Genomic DNA, 22,772 nt, shown 5'->3' with positions numbered 1-22,772 from the left:
TCACTTTATCCTTTGAAGTTCAGAATGATTGGCATCTATAGGAACTCAGAATTCAGATAGTGTTATTGATTCTCCTAGTTCAGTATGTTGATTCTTGAACATAGCTACTTTATGAGTCTTGGCCGTGGCCCTAAGCACTTTGTTTTCCAATATTACCACCGGATACATAAATGACACAGACACATAACTGGGTGAACCTTTTCAGATTGTGACTCAGCTTTGCTAGAGTCCCTAATTAGAGGTGTCCATGGTTCTTAAGCACACTCTGTTTTTGCTTTGGACCACGACTTTCACCGCTCAGTCTCAAGCTTTTAACTTGACACCTTCACGCCACAAGCACATGGTTAGGGACAGCTTGTTTTAGCCGCTTAGGCCAGGATTTTATTCCTGTGGGCCCTCCTATCCATTAATGCTCAAAGCCTTGGATCCTTTTTACCCTTGCCTTTTGGTTTAAAGGGTTACTGGCTTTTTGCTCTTGCCTTTTGGTTTGAAGAGCTCTTGGCTTTTTCTGCTTGCTTTTGCTTTTTCTTTTTCTTTCTTTTTTCTTTTATTTTTGCCATATTTTTTCTTCTTTTTTTTCGCAAGCCTTGTTTATTCACTGCTTTTTCTTACTTCAAGAATCAATTTTATGATTTTTCAGATTATCAAATAATATTTCTCCTTTTTCCATCATTCTTTCAAGAGCCAACAGTTTTAACATTCATAAACAACAAATTCAAAAGACATATGCACTGTTCAAGCATTCATTCAGAAAACAATAAGTATTATCACCACATCAAAATAATTAAACTAATTTCAAGGATGAATTCGAAATCATGTACTTCTTGTTCTTTTGTAATTAAAAAATTTTCATTTAAGAGAGGTGATGGATTCATAGGACATTCATAGCTATAAGACATAGACACTTAAACGTTAATGATCATATAGTAAAGACACAAACAAAAATAAAACATAAGGCTCAAAAACCGAAAAACAGAAAAATAAGAACAAGAAGATTAAGGAACGGGTCCACCTTAGTGAGGGTGGCGTCTTCCTCTTCTTGAAGAATCAATGGTGCTCTTGAGCTCCTTTATGTCTCTTCCTTGTCTTTGTTGCTCCTCCCTCATAGCTCTTTGATCTTCTCTAATCTCATGGAGAATGATGGAGTGCTCTTGGTGTTCCATCCTTAGTTGTCCCATGTTAGAACTTAATTCACCTAGGGAGGTGTTGATTTGCTCCCAATAATTTTGTGGAGGAAAGTGCATCCCTTGAGGCATATCAGGGATTTCATGGTGAGGAATTTCCTCACGCTCTTGTTGAGGTCTATGATCTCTTGTTTGCTCCATCCTTTTCTTAGTGATGGGCTTGTCCTTATCAATGAGGATATCTCCCTCTATGTCAATCCCAGCCAAATTGCAGAGGTGGCAAATGAGGTGAGGAAAGGCTAACCTTGCCAAAGTAGAGGACTTGTTAGCCACTTTGTAGAGTTCTTGAAGTATAATCTCATGAACTTCCACTTCCTCCCCAATCATGATACTATGGATCATGATGGCCTGATCTACAGTTACTTTGGATCGGTTGCTAGTAGGAATGATAGAGCGTTGGATGAACTCCAACCATCTTCTAGCTACAGAATTAAGGTCCGGTTTTCTCAATTGAACCGGGTTGCCTCTTGAGCCAACTTTCTATTGGGCTCCTTCCACACATATGTCCATGAGGACTTGGTCCAACATTTGATCAAAGTTGACCCTTCTAGTGTAGGGGCGTGCGTTTTCTTGCATCATTGGCAAGTTGAACGCCAACCTTACATTTTCCGAACTGAAATCTAAGTATTTCCCCCGAACCATTGTACGCCAATTCTTTGGATTCGGGTTCATACTTTGATCATGGTTCCTAGTGATCTATGCGTTTGCATAGAACTCTTGAACCATTAAGATTCTGACTTGTTGAATAGGATTGGAGAGTACTTCCCATCCTCTTCTTCTAATCTCTTGTTGAATCTCCGGATACTCGCTCTTTTTGAGCTTAAAAGGAACCTCAGGGATCACCTTTTTCTTGGCCACAATTTCATAGAAGTGGTCTTGATGGACCTTTGAGATTAATCTCTCCATCTCCCATGACTCAGAGGTGGAAGCAATTGCCTTCTTTTTCCTCTTTCTTGAGGTTTCTCTGGCCTTAGGTGCCATTAATGGTTATGGAAAAACAAAAAGCAATGATTTTACCACACCAAACTTAAAAAGTTTGCTTGTCCTCGAGCAAAAGAAGAGAGAAAGTAGTAGAAGAAGAAGAAAATAGAAGAGATGGAGTGAGAGAGTGTATTCGGCCAAGGGGGGAAGTAGTGTTTGTGATGTGTGAAAATAGAGTAGTGTTAAGGGGTTTATATAAGGGTGGGGGGAGAGTAGGTTTCGGCCATTAGGTTTGGGTTTGGGAGGGAAAAGAATTTGAATTTTGGAGGTAGGTGGGGTTTATGGGGAAGAGTGGATGGATGTGAGTGGTTAAGGGTATTTGGGGAAGATGTATGGAGGTGATTGGTGAAGGGTATTTGGGGAAGAGTGTTATGAAAAGGTGTGAAGAGGAGAGAAGAAGAGGTGGGGTAGGTGGGGATCCTATGGGGTTCACAGATCCAGAGGGGTCAAGGACTTAGCATCCCTACTCCATTTAGGCGTGCAAAACGCTCTTAGAATTCATGTCTGGCGTTAAATGCCAGCTTGCTGCTTGTTTCTGGCGTTTAACGCCAGCTTTTCTCCCATTTTTGTTGTTAAACACCAATTCCATGCTCTGTTCTGGTGTTAAACGCCAGTCTGGTGCTTGTTTCTGGCGTTTAACGCTAGCTTGATGCTTCTTTCTAGCGTTAAAAGACAGTTTGATGCTACTTACTGGCGTTTAAACACAAGTAAGCTCTTCCTCCAGGGTGAGCTATTTTTAATGCTATTTTTCATTCTGTTTTTTATTTTTCAGTTGTTTTTGTGACTTCACATGATCATCAACCTAAAGAAAACATAAAATAACAATGGAAAATAAATAGATATAATTAAATAACATTGGGTTGCCTCCCAATAAGTGATTCTTTAGTGTCAATAGCTTGACATTGAGCTCTCATGGAGCCTCACAGAAAATCAGAGCAATGTTGAGGCCTCTCAACACCAAAACAAGATGTTGGTTGTGGCCTCCCAACACCAAACTTAGAGTTTGAATGTGGGGGTTTTGTTTGACTCTGTACTGAGAGAAGCTTTTCATGCTTCCTCTCCATGGTTACAGAAGGAGAACCTTGAGTTCTGAATACAAGGTAATCCTCATTCAACTGAAGGACCAACTCTCCTCTGTCAACATCAATCACTGCTTTTGCTGTGGCCAGGAAGGGTCTGCCAAGAATGATGGATTCATCCTCATCCTTCCCAGTGTCTAGGATTATGAAATCAGCAGGGATGTAAAGGCTTTCAACCTTCACTAGCATGACCTCTACTAGTCCATAAGCCTGTTTCATGGATTTGTCTGCCATCTCTAGTGAGATTCTTGCAGCTTGTAACTCAAAGATTCCCAGTTTCTCCATTACAGAGAGGGGTATGAGGTTTATCCCTGATCCCAGGTCACATAGAGCCTTCTCAAAGGTCATGGTGCCTATGGTACACGGTATGAAGAATTTTTCGGGATCCGATTTCTTCTGAGGTAATGTCTGCCTCATTAATGCATTCAGTTCATTGGTTAACAAGGGTGGTTCATCCTCCCAAGTCTCAGTACAAAATAACTTGGCATTCAACTTCATGATTGCTCCTAGATATTTAGCAACTTGCTCTTCAGTGATGTCCTCATCCTCTTCAGAGGAAGAATATTCATCAGAGCTCATGAATGGAAGAAGAAAGTTTAATGGAATCTCTATGGTCTCTGTATGAGCCTCAGATTCCTTTGGTTCCTCAAAGGGAAACTCCTTTCGGTCCAGAGGACATCCCAAGAGGTCTTCCTCACTGGGATTCACGTCCTCCTCCTCCTCTAGGCATTCGATCATACCAAGTAATGGCCTTGCACTCTCTCCTGGGATTTTCTTCTGTATTGCTTGGGAGAGTACTGGGAGGAGTTTCAGTAATCTTCTTACTCAGCTGACCCACCTGTGCCTCCAAATTTCTAATGGAGGACCTTGTTTTATTCATGAAACTTAGTATGGTCTTGGATAGATCAGAGACTATGGTTGCTAGGCCAGAATGGCTCTGTTCAGAATTTTCTGTCTGTTGCTGAGAAGATGATGGAAAAGGCTTGCTATTGCTAAACCTATTCCTTCCACCATTATTATTGAAGCCTTGTTGAGGCTTCTGTTGGTCCTTCCATGAGAAATTTGGATGATTTCTCCATGAAGGATTATAGGTGTTTCCATAGGGTTCTCCCATGTAATTCACCTCTGCTATTGCAGGGTTCTCAGGATCATAAGCTTCTTCTTCAGAAGATGCTTCTTTAGTACTGTTGGATGCAGCTTGCAATCCATTCAAACTCTGAGAAATCATATTGACTTGCTGAGTCAATATTTTGTTCTGAGCTAATATGGCATTCAGAGTATCAATTTCAAGAACTCCCTTCTTCTGAGGCGTCCCATTGTTCACAGGATTCCTCTCAGAGGTGTACATGAACTGGTTATTTGCAACTATTTCAATGAGTTCCTGAGCTTCTGCAGGGGTTTTCAAGTGAAGAGATCCTCCTGTAGAATAGTCCAATGACATTTTTGACAACTTAGACAGACCATCATAGAATATACTTATGATGCTCCATTCTGGAAGCATGTTAGTAGGACACCTTTTGATCAGTTGCTTGTATCTTTCCCAAGCTTCATAGAGGGATTCTCCTTCCTTCTGTCTGAAGGTTTGGATTTCCACTCTAAGCTTGCTCATCTTTTGAGGTGGAAAGAATTTGGCCAGGAAAGCACTGACCAGCTTATCCCAAGATTTCAGGCTATCCTTAGGTTGTAAATCCAACCATGTTCTAGCTCTGTCTCTTATAGCAAAAGGGAAAAGCATAAGCCTGTAGACCTCGGGATCAACTCCATTGGTCTTGATAGTGTCACAGATTTGCAAGAATTCAGCTAAAAACTGATGAGGATCTTCCATTGGAAGTCCATAAAACATGCAATTCTGCTGCATTAGAGAAACTAATTGAGGCTTGAGCTCAAAGTTGTTTGCTCCAATGGCAAGAATTGAGATGCTTCTTCCATAGAAGTCAGAAGAGGGTGCAACGAAGTCACCAAGCATCTTCCTTGCATCTCCACCATTGTTATTAGGTTCGGCCATGTCTCCTCCTTTTTCGAAAATTTCTGTCAGGTCCTCTCCAGAGAGTTGTTCCTTAGCTTCCCTTAGCTTTCTCTTCAGAGTCCTTTTAGGTTCAGGGTCAGTTTCAACAAGAATGTTCGTATCCTTGTTCCTGCTCATATGAAAAAAGAAGAGAACAGAAAAGAAAATATGGAATCCTCTATGTCACAGTATAGAGATTCCTTATGTAAGTATAAGGAGAGAAGAATAGAAGAAGGAGAAGAGAAAAAAATTTGAACACAGAGGAGAAGAGTGGGTTCGAATTATGAGTAGAAGAGGAATGTTAGTAAATAATTAAATAGAAGGAGGCGAGAGAGGGGCGAGAAAATTCGAATTTAATTTAAACTAAAAGGAAAAATATTTTTGTTTTTATTTTGAAAAATGTAGTTAGAATTCGAAAATTAAAAGAAGGAGTAAAATTAAAATTAAAAATTAAAACAATTAGTTAATGAAAAGAAATTTTGAAAAAGAGGTTAGTGATTTTCGAAAATTGGTGAGAGAAAAGTAGTTAGATGGTTTTGAAAAAGATAGGAATTTTAAAAAAAAATCAATCAAAAAGTTAAGTGGTTAATTGAAAAAAATTTTTGAAAATCAATTTTGCAAAGATAAGAAGTTAGAAAAGATTTTGAAATTAAGTTTTGAAAAAGATATGATTGAAAGATATGATTGAAAATTTAATTTGAAAAAGATTTGAAAAGGAAATTAAAAAGATTTGATTTTGAACATTAAAGTTGATTACTTGACTAACAAGAAACAAAAAGATATGATTCTAAAATTTAAAGATTGAACCTTTATTAATAGGCAAGTAACAATCTTTAAAATTTTTGAATCAATCACATTGATTGTTAGTAAAGATTTTGAAATTATGAAACAAAATAAGAAAAAGATTTTTGAAAATCAATTTGAACTTTTCGAAAATATGAAAGAAAAAATGAAAAAGATAGAATTTTTAAATTGAAAATTTGACTTGACTCATAAGAAACAATTAAATTTTAAAAACTTTTTTACTAAGTCAAACCAAATTTTCAAAAATTTATGAGAGAAAAAGGGGAAGATATTTTTTTTATTTTTGAATTTTTAATGAAGAAAGAGAAAAACAACGAAAAGACTCAAAACATAAAAATTATGAATCAAAACACACAATGCGTGCAAGAACACTTTGAATGTCAAGATGAACACCAAGAACTTTATTTTTAAAAATTTTTAAGAAAAGAGAAACATGCAAGACACCAAACTTAGAAATTTTTAATGTTGAGACACTAACAAATTGCATATGAAAAACAAGAAAAGATACACAACAAGAAAATGCAAAGATCAAACAAGAAAAATCATCAAGAACAACTTGAAGATTATGATGAACACATGCATGAATTTTCGAAAATTTAAAGAAAAATTAAAACACATGCAATTGACACCAAACTTAAAAACTGACACAAGACTCAAACAAGAAACATCAAATTTTTTGTTTTTTATGATTTTATTAATTTTTTTTTGGATTTTTCGAAAATTATTTTGAAAAAGAAAATAAGAATTTAAAAATTTTTAATAAGAATTCCAGGAATCGTGTAATGTTAGTCTAAAGCTCCGGTCCAGGAATTAGACATGGCTTACTAGCCAGCCAAGCTTTCAGTAAAAGCTCCGGTCTAAAACACTAGACATGGCCAATGGCCAGCCAAGCTTCAGCATACAAATCAGGCATACAACAGCTGATCAGATGGGAGTCCAAGGACACTTGTGATGATAAGTTGAAACCTCGGTCCAAAAGAATTAGACATGGCTTCACAACCAGCCAGACTTCAACAAATCATCATGAAACTCTAGATTCATTCTTAAAAATTCTGAAGAACAAAATAAAAAAAAATATTGAAAATTTTTCGAAAATAAAAAGCTTTAAAAATAAAAACTTAAAATTAAAATAAAATTACCTAATCTGAGCAACATGATGAACCGTCAGTTGTCCAAACTTGAACAATCCCCGGCAACGGCGCCAAAAACTTGGTGCACGAAATTGTGATCTCTAGCAACGGCGCCAAAAACTTGGTACGCACGTTTATAATCTCAAATTCTTTTTCACAACTCCGATACAACTAACCAGAAAGTGCACTGGGTCGTCCAAGTAATAAACCTTACGTGAGTAAGGGTCGATCCCACGGAGATTGTTGGCTTGAAGCAAGCTATGGTCACCTTGTAAATCTCAGTCAGGCGGATTCAAATGGTTATGGAGATTTGATAATTAAAATATAAAATAGCATAGAAATACTTATGTAATTCATTGGTGAGAATTTCAGATAAGCGTATGGAGATGCTTTTGTTCTTTCTGACCCTCTGCTTTCCTACTGCTTTCATCCAATCATTCATACTCCTTTCCAGGGCAAGCTGTATGTTGGGCATCACCGTTGTCAATGGCTACCTCCCGTCCTCTCAGTGAAAATGGTCCAAATACGCTGTCACCGCATAGCTAGTCATCTGTCGGTTCTCGATCATGTTGGAATAGGATCCATTGATCCTTTTGTGTCTGTCACACGCTCAACATTTGCGAGTTTGAAGCTCGTCACAGTCATCCCTTCCCAGATCCTACTCAGAATACCACAGACAAGATTTAGACTTTTCGGATCTCAGGAATGGCCGCCAATAATTCTAGCTTATACTACGAAGACTCCGATCTTTCGGAATGGAGGCTAAGAGATACACGCTCGATCTAAGGTAGAACGGAAGTGGTTGTCAGGCATGCGTTCATAGGTTGAGAATAGTGATGAGTGTCACGAATCATCATATTCATCATGTTGAAGTGCAATCGGATATCTTAGAATATAAATAAGAAAAAAAAAAAGAAAAAGAAAAAGCAAAAGCAAGCAGAAAAAGCCAAGAGCTCTTTAAACCAAAAGGCAAGAGCAAAAAGCCAGTAACCCTTTAAACCAAAAGGCAAGGGTAAAAAGGATCCAAGGCTTTGAGCATTAATGGATAAGAGGGCCAACAGGAATAAAATCCTGGCCTAAGCGGCTAAAACAAGCTGTCCCTAACCATGTGCTTGTGGCGTGAAGGTGTTAAGTTAAAAGCTTGTGACTGAGCGGTAAAAGTCGTGATCCAAAGCAAAAAAATAGTGTGCTTAAGAACCCTGGACACCTCTAATTGGTGACTCTAGCAAAGCTGAGTCACAATCTAAAAAGGTTCACCCAGTTATGTGTCTGTGGCATTTATGTATTCGGTGGTAATACTGGAAAACAAAGTGCTTAAGGCCACGGCCAAGACTCATAAAGTAACTGTGTTCAAGAATCAACATACTGAACTAGGAGAATCAATAACACTATCTGAATTCTAAGTTCCTAAGATGCCAATCATTTTGAACTTCAAAAGATAAAGTGAGATGCTAAAACTGTTCAGATAAAGTGAGATGCTAAGTTTCATTGATATTTTGGAATTTATAGTATATTCTCTTCTTTTTATCCTATTTGATTTTCGGTTGCTTGGGGTGATGGGGTATTTTCACGAAGAAACGAATTTCTCCAAAACACCCAAATCTAACCGGCAAGTGTACCGGGTCGCATCAAGTAATAAAAACTCACGGGAGTGAGGTCGATCCCACAGGGATTGAAGGATTGAGCAATTTTAGCTTAGTGGTTAATTTAGTCAAGCAAATCAAGATTTGGTTGAGTATTTTGTGATTTGCAGAAATTAAATTGCATGGAATTAAAGAGAACAGGAAATAAATTGCTGAATCTTAAAGAACAAGAAATTAAATGGCAGAAACTTAGAATGCAAGAAATGTAAATTGCGGAATCTTAAAGTGCAAGAAATGTAAATGACTTGAATTGTAAAGGGGATTGGGACTTAGATTTGCAGAAATTAAACAAGGAAAAGTAAATTTGCATCAAGCAGAGAAGTAGAAGAGGGTTTGGGTTAAATCGGATCTTGAAGCAGAAAAGTAAATGAACATGAAAACAGTAAACAGAGAATTAGAAATTGAAAGTTCAGATCTCAGGACCCAGAGACTAGAAAACCGAGTCTAGATCTCAATGCCTTCCTAGATCCAACAAGAACAATTGCAAGGGAATTGTAAATTGCAAGGAAAGTAGATGAAGAGCAATTAACAGAAATTAAATTCAATCAAGCAGTAAATAAAGCAGAGAGATCCAAGGATGAGATTGAAATAGAATTTCTTCAATTCTCCAACCCAAGATCCAAGACAATTGTAATTGAAATTGAAAGCAATAAAACTAAGAGGAAGAGAAGTGGATTCTCCTTCCCCAAGACTAAGAAATTAAAGATCACTCAATATCCAAAGCTCTCCGAAAACTATTATGAAAATTCAAAAGGAAAAGCTCCCAAAACTATTATGAAAATTCAAAAGGAAAGCTCTCAGCAAAATTTAAAAGAAAGCTATTCTGAAAAACTAAAAGGGAAGCTCCCCGAAAAACTTGAATTCTATCCTATTTATACACTTTCTTCAAATGATCTTCAAGCCTTGAGTTGGGCCTTTGCTCTTGGTGGAATTGGGTTGAGAGAGGCCTAGGTTGATTGCTCTTGGAGTTTGGAGAGGAACCAAAGTGAACCAATTGAACCGGGTTGAAGTTGTGCAAAAGTTTGAGTAAAAGTTTGAGGCTAACTTTTACTCTAACTTTTACTATCAGCCTCCATGCTTTGCTGCTATCCACGTTGGGGCAAAAGTTAGGGGTCTAACTTTTGCTCCAACGTTGGCCTCCTTATGTGTACTTATGGCGCCAACGTTAGCCCAAAGTTAGAGGCTAACGTTGGCGCAAACTTTTGCTCCCCCTTTGTATTGTTCATGTGCCAACGTTAGCCCAAAAGTTAGAGGCTAACGTTGGCGCAAACTTTTGGTGGCCAGGGGGTGTTTTCCTCATGCCAACATTAGCCACAAAGTTAGGAGCTAACGTTGGCGCAAACTTTTGGTGCCCAGGGGGTGTTTTTCTCATGCCAACGTTAGCCACAAAGTTAGGGGCTAACGTTGGCGCAAACTTTTGGTGCCCAGGGAGTAACTTTCATGTGCCAACGTTAGCCCAAAAGTTAGGGGCTAACGTTGCGGCTAACTTTTCACCCAAAAGTTTGTGCAAAAGTTTGAGGCTAACTTTTGGTCCAGCTTTTTGCTTCCTGGTTCATTTTTACTTATTCCATTGTCCTCTCTTTACTCCTAGCCATTCCTTCTTGCTTCAACCTTTCTTCAAGATTTCTTCACCTATCATTAATCAACCAAACACATCAAACCTATGCTTAAAATCATGAGATATTCATTCTTTCATAATATGTGACAATTATAGCATAAAACCTCATGAAATAGCATGAATTCATACATGGTTGATTAAATCAAAGGAAACATGAAAATCTACCCAATTGGCTTGCTTTTGGCTCAAGAAAGTGCACAATTCAAGTGAAAACAAAAGAAAAAGACTAGTGAAACTAGGCTAAGATGACTTGTCATCACAACACCAAACTTAAAGCTTGCTTGTCCCCAAGCAAGGAATGATTTATGCTCAATGGTTCTTTCATTTAAGATGGATTGAAGAACAACTTGTAAAGTCCTGTGAGTGAAGTGATTAAGTAACAGTGGGGTGAACTCTAAATTTTATGCTCATACAAGGGCTTCAGTGCTTACTAGTCCTCACATATTGGGAGTCTTAGGTCTTAGGATTTTCATCCAAATGGTATCATGGAGATCTCTTTATATGTAGTCACCTTGAAGCAGCTTATAGTTTCTTTGCTTTGGCCTTGACTCTAAGTGTCATGTCTCAAAGCGGCTCTTTAGATAAGCTTTCAATCAATACTCCTAAACCAGTTGGTTTTAAGGTATTAGGTGTTAAAGCACCCCTAAGGATTTACTTGCTCAAGCCTCTTTCTTTGACACAACTCAACCACAAGCATTTACTAGGCTAACAACTCTTTGAGTTTTGTTTCTTCTTTCTTTTTCTGCCTAGTAATTGATGCTCAGAGCCTTGGGCTATGTTCTTTTTGTTTTTGTATTTTCTTTTTCTTTCTTTTGTTTTGTTTGCTGCTTCTTGGATCAATAAATTTTTGAGAATCTCCACAGTACTTCTTTGAACTTCATGTCCTGCCTATGAGCTCCCATGCAAGTTTTCACAAGCATGCAACCTCAATACATAATCATACAACTAGAACCACCACTTCTCCTAATCTTTTGCTTGCCTCAAAATTGTTTAATTCCTCAATCCTTCTTTTCAAAGAACTTTCATGTGATGCAATTTTTTTTTTTGAACATTGAGTGCAAACAAGTTTTGAAGAGAAAAATGTTGTGAATGATCAAGCATCTTGCTTATTGAATTACAGAAAAGAAACCATGCTAAACAGACAGATAATCAGGGAAACTAAACCACTCTCAATCATAGCAGTGTTTGATGTAAGATAATCACTTAACAATACAACCTTTTGGAGTTCACTTGCTTTCCTTCTTCTCATCATCATCATTGCTGGCCTTTAGGTTCATCTTTTGTTTCGTTGGTTGATGATGCTTAATCCTTCCAAAAGCTTGTATGGACCTCTGCAATGATATTGAAAGTTGCTTGTTCCCCAAGCACTTGGAAACAATGGTTAGTCTGGCTGATTTATTTATGGGCTTTTGAACTTACTTTGGTGTGGGAACACCAAACTTAGTACCTTGCCAATGGTTTTCATGCATCAAATTAACCATGTGTGATAAATTTTTTTTCTTTTCTTCTTCTTTTTCAAAAGCAATAAAACTGAAAACTAGGAAACAGCAGAATAGATAACTAGTTCATTCAACATGCTTGAAGCCAGCATTATGCAGAAAGTGAGAATGTGTTTTATAATGGGATTTTGGTGAAACACCAAACTTAGAATCGTGCATTCTCCTTTAGATTGTTTTGGTGTGCAACACCAAACTTAGCTTCTTGCATTATAGATAAAACTAATTAACCTTTTTATTAAAATAGTTATGAATAGAAAACTACCTCAGGTTGTGTTGCCTCCCAACAAGCGCTCTTTTATTGTCATTAGCTTGACATCCTTCATTCTTTGATCATGGAGGCTGAAAATCATAGTGCCTCAGCTTTTCTCTTCTTACTGTGAACTTCCTTCCAGTCTTCTCTTTGATGATCTCTAGGTGTTCATGTGGAAGGATCCGGTTCACAGTATAGTACTCAGATAATTGTGGAGGCACCTTCATTGGTTGGGTGTTTAATATCACTTTATCCCCTGGTGAGAAACTCTCAGTGGGGATTTTTTGAATCCCAGCATTTCTCCCCTCTATCTCTTGCCTCTTTCCTCAACCTCCAAAATGTTTCAGGATCAAAAGGTGTGGCTCATCGCTCTTTCCTCCTATCACAAAATCAGAAACACAAATAGAACCAGAAACTAAAACAGAGCACTCTGCAACTTGAGTGCAGTTAGAGTTAATAGAGACAAAGTCTCGAACAGTCAGTGGGTTAGTCAAAATTAAAGAAAAAGTGCTTGATCTAAACTACCACCTCACTTAATCATTGTCAATCTAATCAATCCCCAGCAACGGCGCCAAAAACTTGATGGGGTATTTTCGCGAAGAAACGAATTTCTCCAAAACACCCAAATCTAACCGGCAAGTGTACCGGGTCGCATCAAGTAATAAAAACTCACGGGAGTGAGGTCGATCCCACAGGGATTGAAGGATTGAGCAATTTTAGCTTAGTGGTTAATTTAGTCAAGCGAATCAAGATTTGGTTGAGTATTTTGTGATTTGCAGAAATTAAATTGCATGGAATTAAAGAGAACAGGAAATAAATTGCTGAATCTTAAAGAACAAGAAATTAAATGGCAGAAACTTAGAATGCAAGAAATGTAAATTGCGGAATCTTAAAGTGCAAGAAATGTAAATGACTTGAATTGTAAAGGGGATTGGGACTTGGATTTGCAGAAATTAAACAAGGAAAAGTAAATTTGCATCAAGCAGAGAAGTAGAAGAGGGCTTGGGTTAAATCGGATCTTGAAGCAGAAAAGTAAATGAACATGAAAACAGTAAACAGAGAATTAGAAATTGAAAGTTCAGATCTCAGGACCCGGAGACTAGAAAACCGAGTCTAGATCTCAATGCCTTCCTAGATCCAACAAGAACAATTGCAAGGGAATTGTAAATTGCAAGGAAAGTAGATGAAGAGCAATTAACAGAAATTAAATTCAATCAAGCAGTAAATAAAGCAGAGAGATCCAAGGATGAGATTGAAACAGAATTTCTTCAATTCTCCAACCCAAGATCCAAGACAATTGTAATTGAAATTGAAAGCAATAAAACTAAGAGGAAGAGAAGTGAATTCTCCTTCCCCAAGACTAAGAAATTAAAGATCACTCAATATCCAAAGCTCTCCGAAAACTATTATGAAAATTCAAAAGGAAAAGCTCCCAAAACTATTATGAAAATTCAAAAGGAAAGCTCTCAGCAAAATTTAAAAGAAAGCTATTCTGAAAAACTAAAAGGGAAGCTCCCCGAAAAACTTGAATTCTATCCTATTTATACACTTTCTTCAAATGATCTTCAAGCCTTGAGTTGGGCCTTTGCTCTTGGTGGAATTGGGTTGAGAGAGGCCTAGGTTGATTGCTCTTGGAGTTTGGAGAGGAACCAAAGTGAACCAATTGAACCGGGTTGAAGTTGTGCAAAAGTTTGAGTAAAAGTTTGAGGCTAACTTTTACTTTAACTTTTACTATCAGCCTCCATGCTTTGCTGCTATCCACGTTGGGGCAAAAGTTAGGGGTCTAACTTTTGCTCCAACGTTGGCCTCCTTATGTGTACTTATGGCGCCAACGTTAGCCCAAAAGTTACAGGCTAACGTTGGCGCAAACTTTTGCTCCCCCTTTGTATTGTTCATGTGCCAACGTTAGCCCAAAAGTTAGAGGCTAACGTTGGCGCAAACTTTTGGTGGCCAGGGGGTGTTTTTCTCATGCCAACGTTAGCCACAAAGTTAGGGGCTAACGTTGGCGCAAACTTTTGGTGCCCAGGGGGTGTTTTTCTCATGCCAACATTAGCCACAAAGTTAGGGGCTAACGTTGGCGCAAACTTTTGGTGCCCAGGGAGTAACTTTCATGTGCCAACGTTAGCCCAAAAGTTAGGGGCTAACGTTGGGGCTAACTTTTCACCCAAAAGTTTGTGCAAAAGTTTGAGGCTAACTTTTGGTCCAGCTTTTTGCTTCCTGGTTCATTTTCACTTATTCCATTGTCCTCTCTTTACTCCTAGCCATTCCTTCTTGCTTCAACCTTTCTTCAAGCTTTCTTCACCTATCATTAATCAACCAAACACATCAAAGCTATGCTTAAAATCATGAGATATTCATTCTTTCATAATATGTGACAATTATAGCATAAAACCTCATGAAATAGCATGAATTCATACATGGTTGATTAAATCAAAGGAAACATGAAAATCTACCCAATTGGCTTGCTTTTGGCTCAAGAAAGTGCACAATTCAAGTGAAAACAAAAGAAAAAGACTAGTGAAACTAGGCTAAGATGACTTGTCATCATGGGGACAAGCAACAATTTAAGTTTGGTGTTGTGATAAGCGGATAATTTATACGCTTTTTGGCATTGTTTTTACATAGTTTTTAGTATTATTTAGTTAGTTTTTAGTATATTCTTATTTGTTTATAAATAAAAATCACATTTCTGGACTTTACTATGAGCTTGTGTGTTTTTCTGTGATTTCAGGTAATTTCTGGCTGAAATTGAGGGACTTGAGCAAAAATCTTATTCAGATGCTGAAGAAGGACTGTAGATGTTGTTGGATTCTGACCTCCCTGCGTTTGAAGTAGATTTTCTGGAGCTACAGAGACCCAATTGGTGCGCTCTCAATTGCGTTGGAAAGTAGACACCCAGGGCTTTCCAGAAATATATAATAGTCCATACTTTGCACAAGTTTTGATGACGCAAACTAGCGTTCAAACGCCAACTCCCTGCCCTATTCTGGAGTTAAATGCCAGAAACAGGTTGCAAATCAGAGTTAAACGCCAGAAACAGGCTACAACCTGGTGTTTAACTCCAAAAAGAGTCTCTACACATGAAAGCTCAATGCTCATCCCAAGCACACACCAAGTAGGCCCGGAAGTGGATTTCTACATCACTTACTTATCTTATGTTACCCTAGCTACTAGTTTAGTATAAAAACTAATTTTAGTGATTTATTTCACATCTCTGGTTGGTCTTTGACTAATTTTCTATTCTGAGATCACGTTTAGGGGGCTGCCCATTCGGCCATGCCTGAACCTTCATCACTTATGTATTTTTCAACGGTAGAGTTTCTACACACCATAGATTAAGGTGTGGAGCTCTACTGTTCCTCATGAATTAATGCAAAGTACTATTGTTTTCTTATTCAATTCAAGCTTATTTCTATTCTAAGATATCCGCTTGCACTTCAACATGATGAATATGATGATCCATGACACTCATCACTATTCTCAACCTATGAACGCGTGTCTGACAACCACTTCCGTTCTACCTTAGATCGAGCGTGTATCTCTTAGCCTCCATTCCGAAAGATCGAAGTCTTTGTGGTATAAGCTAGAATTATTGGCGGCCATTCCTGAGATCCAGAAAGTCTAAACCTTGTCTGTGGTATTCCGAGTAGGATCTGGGAAGGGATGACTGTGACGAGCTTCAAACTCGCGAGTGTTGGGCGTGTGACAGACGCAAAAGGATCAATGGATCCTATTCCAACATGATCGAGAATCGATAGATGATTAGCCATGCGGTGACAGCGCATTTGGACCATTTTCACTGAGAGGACGGGAAGTAGCCATTGATAACGGTGATGCCCAACATACAGCTTGCCACGGAAATGAGTATGAATGATTGGATGAAAGTAGTAGGAAAGCAGAGGGTCAGAAGGAACAAAAGCATCTCCATATGCTTATCTGAAATTCTCACCAATGAATTACATAAATATTTCTATCCTATTTTATATTTTAATTATCAAATCTCCATAACCATTTGAATCCGCCTGACTAAGATTTACAAGGTGACCATAGCTTGCTTCAAGCCGACAATTACCGTGGGATCGACCCTTACTCACGTAAGGTTTGTTACTTGGATGACCCAGTGCACTTTCTGGTTAGTTGTATCGGAGTTGTGAAAAAGAATTTGAGATTATAAACGTGCGTACCAAGTTTTTGGTGCCGTTGCTAGAGATCACAATTTCGTGCACCAAGTTTTTGGCGCCGCTGCCGGGGATTGTTCAAGTTTGGACAACTGACGGTTCATCATGTTGCTCAGATTAGGTAATTTTATTTTAATTTTAAGTTTTTATTTTTAAAGCTTTTTATTTTCGAAAAATTTTCAAAATTTTTTTTATTTTGTTCTTCAGAATTTTTAAGAATGAATCTAGAGTTTCATGATGATTTGTTGAAGTCTGGCTGGCTGTGAAGCCATGTCTAATTCTTTTGGACTGAGGTTTCAACTTATCATACCAAGAGTCCTTGGACTCCCATCTGATCAGCTATTGTACGCCTGATTTGTATGCTAAAGCTTGGCTGGCCATTGGCCATGTCTAGTATTTTGGATCGGAGCTTTTACTGAAAGCTTGGCTGGCTAGTAAGCCATGTCTAATTCCTGGACCGGAGCTTTAAATTAACATTACCCGATTCCTGGAATTCTTATTAAAAATTTTGAAATCTTTATTTTCTTTTTCAAAATAATATTTCAAAAATCAAAAAAATATCTTTCCCTTTTTCTCTCATAAATTTTCGAAAATTTGGTTTGACTTAGTAAAAAAGTTTTTAAAATTTAATTGTTTCTTATGAGTCAAGTCAAATTTTCAATTTAAAAATTCTATCTTTTTCAAATCTTTTTCAAAAATCAAATCTTTTTCATTTTTTCTTTCATATTTTTGAAAAGTTCAAATTGATTTTCAAAAATATTTTTCTTATTTTGTTTCATAATTTCAAAATCTTTACTAACAATTAATGTGATTGATTCAAAAATTTTAAAGATTGTTACTTGCCTATTAAGAAAGGTTCATTCTTTAATTTTAGAATCATATCTTTTTGTTTCTTGTTAGTCAAGTAATCAACTTTAATGTTCAAAATCGAATCTTTTTAATTTCCTTTTCAAATCTTTTTCAAATTAAATTTTCAATCATATCTTTAAATCATATCTTTTTCAAAACTTAATTTCAAAATCTTTTCTAACTTCTTATCTTTGTAAAATTGATTTTCAAAAAATTTTTTCAATTCACCACTTAACTTTTTGATTGATTCTTTTTAAATTCTTATCTTTTTCAAAACCATCTAACTACTTTTCTCTCACCAATTTTCGAAAATCACTAACCTCTTTTTCAAAATTTCTTTTCATTAACTAATTGTTTTAATTTTTAATTTTAATTTTACTTCTTCTCTTAATTTTCAAATTCTAACTACATTTTTTAAAATAAAAACAAAAATATTTTTCCTTTTCTTTTATATTAAATTCGAATTTTCTCCCCCCTCTCTCACCTCCTTCTATTTAATTATTTACTAACATTCCTCTTCTACTCATAATTCGAACCCACTCTTCTCCTCTGTGTTCGAATTTTTTCTCTTCTCCTTTTTCTATTCTTCTCTCTTTATACTTACATAAGGAATCTCTATACTGTGACATAGAGGATTCTATATTTTCTTTTCTGTTCTCTTCTTTTTCATATGAGCAGGAACAAGGAAAAGAACATTCTTGTTGAAGCTGACCCTGAACCTGAAAGGACTCTGAAGAGAAAGCTAAGGGAAGCTAAGGCACAACTCTCTAGAGAGGACCTGACAGAAGTTTACAAAAAAGGAGGAGACATGGCCGAACCTAATAACAATGGTGGAGATGCAAGGAAGATGCTTGGTGACTTCATTCCACCCTCTTCTGACTTCTATGGAAGAAGCATCTCAATTCCTGCCATTGGAGCAAACAACTTTGAGCTCAAGCCTCAATTAGTTTCTCTAATGCAGCAGAATTGCAAGTTTCATGGAATTCCAATGGAAGATCCTCATTAGTTTTTAGTTGAATTCTTGCAAATCTGTGACACTGTCAAGACCAATGGAGTTGATCCTGAGGTCTACAGGCTTATGCTTTTCCCTTTTGCTGTAAGAGACTGAGCTAGAACATGGCTAGATTTACAACCTAAGTATAGCCTGAACTCTTGGGATAAGCTGGTCAGTGCTTTCTTGGCCAAATTCTTTCCACCTCAAAAGATGAGCAAGCTTAGAGTGGAAATCCAAACCTTCAGACAGAAGGAAGGAGAATCCCTCTATGAAGCTTGGGAAAAATACAAGCAACTGATCAAAAGGTGTCCTACTAACATGCTTCCAGAATGGAGCATCATAAGTATATTCTATGATGGTCTGTCTGACTTGTCAAAAATGTCATTGGACCATTCTGTAGGAGGATCTCTTCATGTGAAAACCCTTGCAGAAGCTCAGAAACTCATTGAAATGGTTGCAAATAACCAATTCATGTACACCTCTGAGAGGAATCCTGTGAACAATGGGACGACTCAGAAGAAGGGAGTTCTTGAAATTGATACTCTGAATGCCATATTAGCTCAGAACAAAATATTGACTCAGCAAGTCAATATGATTTCTCAGAGTATGAATGGATTGCAAGCTGCATCCAACAGTACTAAAGAAGCATCTTCTGAAGAAGAAGCTTATGATCCTAAGAACCCTGCAATGGCAGAGGTAAATTACATGGGAGAACCCTATGAAAACACCTACAATCCTTCATGGAGAAATCATCCAAATTTCTCATGGAAGGACAAACAGAAGCCTCAACAAGGCTTCAATAATAATGGTGGAAGGAATAGGTTTAGCAATAGCAAGCCTTTTCCATCATCTTCTCAGCAATAGACAGAGAATTCTGAACAGAGCCATTCTGGCCTGGCAACCATAGTCTCTGATCTATCCAAGACCACACTAAGTTTCATGAATGAAATAAGGTCCTCCATTAGAAATTTGGAGACACGGGTGGGTCAACTGAGTAAGAAGATTACTGAAACTCCTCCCAGAACTCTCCCAAGCAATACAGAAGAAAATCTCAAGAGAGTGCAAGGCCATAACCATGACCAACATGGCCGAACCTGGAGAGAGTGAGGAGGATGTGAGTCCCAGTGAGAAAAGCCTCATGGGATGTCCTCTGAACAGAAAGGAGTTTTCCTTTGAGGAACCAAAGGAATCTGAGGCTCACACAGAGACCATAGAGATTCCATTAAACTTTCTTCTTCCATTCATGAGCTCTGATGAATATTCTTCGTCTGAAGAGGATGAAGACCTCACTGAAGAGCAAGTTAATAAATATCTAGGAGCAATCATGAAGCTAAATGCCAAGTTTTTTGGTACTGAGGCTTGGGAGGATGAACCCCCTTGTTAACCAATGAACTGAATGCATTAATGAGGCAGACATTACCTCAGAAGAAATCGGATCCCAGAAAATTCTTCATACCTTGTACCATAGGCATCATGACCTTTGAGAAGGCTCTATGTGACCTGGGGTCAGGGATAAACCTCATACCCCTCTCTGTAATGGAGAAACTGGGAATCTTTCGGGTACAAGCTGCAAGAATCTCACTAGAGATGGCAGACAAATCCATGAAACAGGCTTATGGACTAGTAGAGGATGTGCTAGTAAAGGTTGAAAGCCTTTACATCCCTGCTGATTTCATAATCCTAGACACTGGGAAGGATGAGGATGAATCCATCATTCTTGGCAGATCCTTCCTGGCCACAGCAAAAGCAGTAATTGATGTTGACAGAGGAGAGTTGGTCCTTCAGTTGAATGAGGACTACCTTGTATTCAGAACTCAAGGTTCTCCTTCTGTAACCATGGAGAGGAAGCATGAAAAGCTTCTCTCAGTACAGAGTTAAACAAAACCCCCACATTCAAACTCTAAGTTTGGTGTTGGGAGGCCACAACCAAACTCTAAGTTTGGTGTTGAGAGGCCCCAACATTGCTCTGATTTTCTGTGAGGCTCCATGAGAGCTTAATGTCAAGCTATTGACACTAAAGAAGCGCTTATTGGGAGGCAACCCAATGTTATTTAATTATATCTATTTATTTTCCATTGTTATTTTATGTTTTCTTTAGGCTGATGATCATGTGAAGTCACAATAACAACTAAAAAATCAAAAACAGAATGAAAAATAGCATTAAAAATAGCTCATCCTGGAGGAAGAGCTTACTGGCATTTAAACGCCAGTAAGAAGCATCAAACTGGCGTTTAACACCAGAAAGAAGTATCAAGCTGGCGTTAAATGCCAAAAACAAGCACCAGACTGGCGTTTAACGCCAGAAAAAAGCATCAAGCAGGCGTTAAATGCCAAAAACAAGCACCAGACTGGCGTTTAACGCCAGAACAGAGCATAGAATTGGCATTTAACGCCAAGAATGGGAGAAAAGCTGGCGTTAAATGCCAGAAACAAGCAGCAAGCTGGTGTTTAACGCCAAACATGCATTCTAAGGGTGTTTTGCACGCCTAAATGGAGCAGGGATGCTAAGTCCTTGACCCCTCTAGATCTATGGACCCCACAGGATTCCCACCTATCCCACCTCTTCTTCTCTCCTCTTCACACCTTTTCATAACACTCTTCCCCAAATACCCTTCACCAATCACCTCCATACCTCTTCCCCAGATACCCTTAACCACTTATATCCATCCACTCTTCCCCATAAACCCCACCTACCTCCAAAATTCAAATTCTTTTCCCTCCCAAACCCAACCCTAATGGCCGAAACCTACCCTCCCCCCACCCCTATATAAACCCCTTAACACTACTCCATTTTCACACATCACAAACACTACTTCCCCCTTGGCCGAATACACTCTCTCACTCCATCTCCTCCATTTTCTTCTTCTTCTACTACTTTCTCTCTTTTTTGCTCAAGGACGAGCAAACCTTTTAAGTTTGGTGTGGTAAAAGTATTGCTTTTTGTTTTTCCATAACCATTAATGGCACCTAAGGCCAGAGAAATCTCAAGAAAGAGGAAAGGGAAGGCAATTGCTTCCACCTCTTGGTCATGGGAGATGGAGAGATTCATCTCAAAGGTCCATCAAGACCACTTCTATGAATTTGTGGCCAAGAAAAAGGTGATCCCTGAGGTTCTTTTTAAGCTCAAAAAGAGTGAGTATCCGGAGATCCGACAAGAGATTAGAAGAAGAGGATGGGAAGTACTCTCCAATCCTATTCAACAAGTCAGAATCTTAATGGTTCAAGAGTTCTATGCAAACGCATGGATCACTAGGAACCATGATCAAAGTATGAACCCGAATCCAAAGAATTGGCGTACAATGGTTTGGGGGAAATACGTAGATTTCAGTCCGGAAAATGTAAGGTTGGCGTTCAACTTACCAATGATGCAAGAAAACGCACGCCCTTACACTAGAAGGGTCAACTTTGATCAAAGGTTGGACTAAGTCCTCATGGACATATGTGTGGAAGGAGCTCAATGGAAAGTTGGCTCAAGAGGTAACCTGGTTCAATTGAGAAGACCGAACCTTAAGCCTGTAGCTAGGGGATGGTTGGAGTTCATTTAACGCTCTATCATTCCTACTAGCAACCGATCCGAAGTAACTGTGGATCGGGCCATCATGATCTATAGTATCATGATTGGGGAAGAAGTGGAAGTTCATGAGATTATACCTCAAGAACTCTACAAAGTGGCTGACAAGTCCTCCACTTTGGCAAGGTTAGCCTTTCCTCACCTCATTTGCCACCTCTGTATTTTGGCTGGGATTGACATAGAGGGAAATATTCTCATTCATGAGGACAAGCCCATCACTAAGAAAAGGATAGAGCAAATAAGAGATCATAGACCTCAACAAGAGCATGAGGAAATTCTTCACCATGAAATCCCTGAGATGCCTCAAGGGATGCACTTTCCTCCACAAAACTATTGGGAGCAAATCAACACCTCCCTAGGAGAATTAAGTTTCAACATGGGACAACTAAGGATGGAACACCAATAGCACTCCATCATTCTCCATGAGATTAGAGAAGATCAAAGAACTATGAGGGAGGAGCAACAAAGACAAGGAAGAGACATAGAGGAGCTCAAGAGCACCATTGGTTCTTCAAGAAGAGGAAGACGCCACCCTCACTAAGGTGGACCCGTTCCTTAATCTCCTTGTTCTTATTTTTCTGTTTTTCGGTTTTTGAGCCTTATGTTTTATTTTTGTTTGTGTCTTTACTATATGATCATTAGCGTTTAAGTGTCTATGTCTTATAGCTATGAATGTCCTATGAATCCATCACCTCTCTTAAATGAAAAATGTTTTAATTACAAAAGAACAAGAAGTACATGATTTCAAATCATCCTTGAAATTAGTTTAATTATTTTGATGTGGTGACAATACTTTTTGTTTTCTGAATGAATGCTTGAACAGTGCATATGTCTTTTGAATTTGTTGTTTATGAATGTTAAAACTGTTGCTCTTGAAAGAATGATGGAAAAAGGAGAAATGTTATTTGATAATCTGAAAAATCATAAAATTGATTCTTGAAGCAAGAAAAAGCAGTGAATAAACAAGGCTTGCAAAAAAAAAGAAGA

At 38.0% G+C, this 22,772-nt stretch overlaps 1 non-coding gene across 1 annotated transcript; it reads left to right on the top strand.

Moving 5' to 3' along the window:
- The first annotated feature begins 4,739 nt into the window (after positions 1-4,739).
- Positions 4,740-4,847, top strand: LOC148545264 (small nucleolar RNA R71). The gene has a single exon (XR_015901055.1). It is a non-coding gene; the product is annotated as a small nucleolar RNA R71 (small nucleolar RNA).
- The last annotated feature ends 17,925 nt before the right edge of the window (positions 4,848-22,772 follow it).

Source organism: Arachis ipaensis, chromosome B9 (genome assembly GCF_059453495.1).
Source record: "Arachis ipaensis isolate K30076 ecotype BB chromosome B9, ASM5945349v1, whole genome shotgun sequence".
In the NCBI taxonomy this organism is placed as follows: domain Eukaryota; kingdom Viridiplantae; phylum Streptophyta; class Magnoliopsida; order Fabales; family Fabaceae; genus Arachis; species Arachis ipaensis.
The sequence above is the reverse complement of the archived record's forward strand: the minus strand, read 5'-3'. Positions and strand labels throughout refer to the sequence as shown.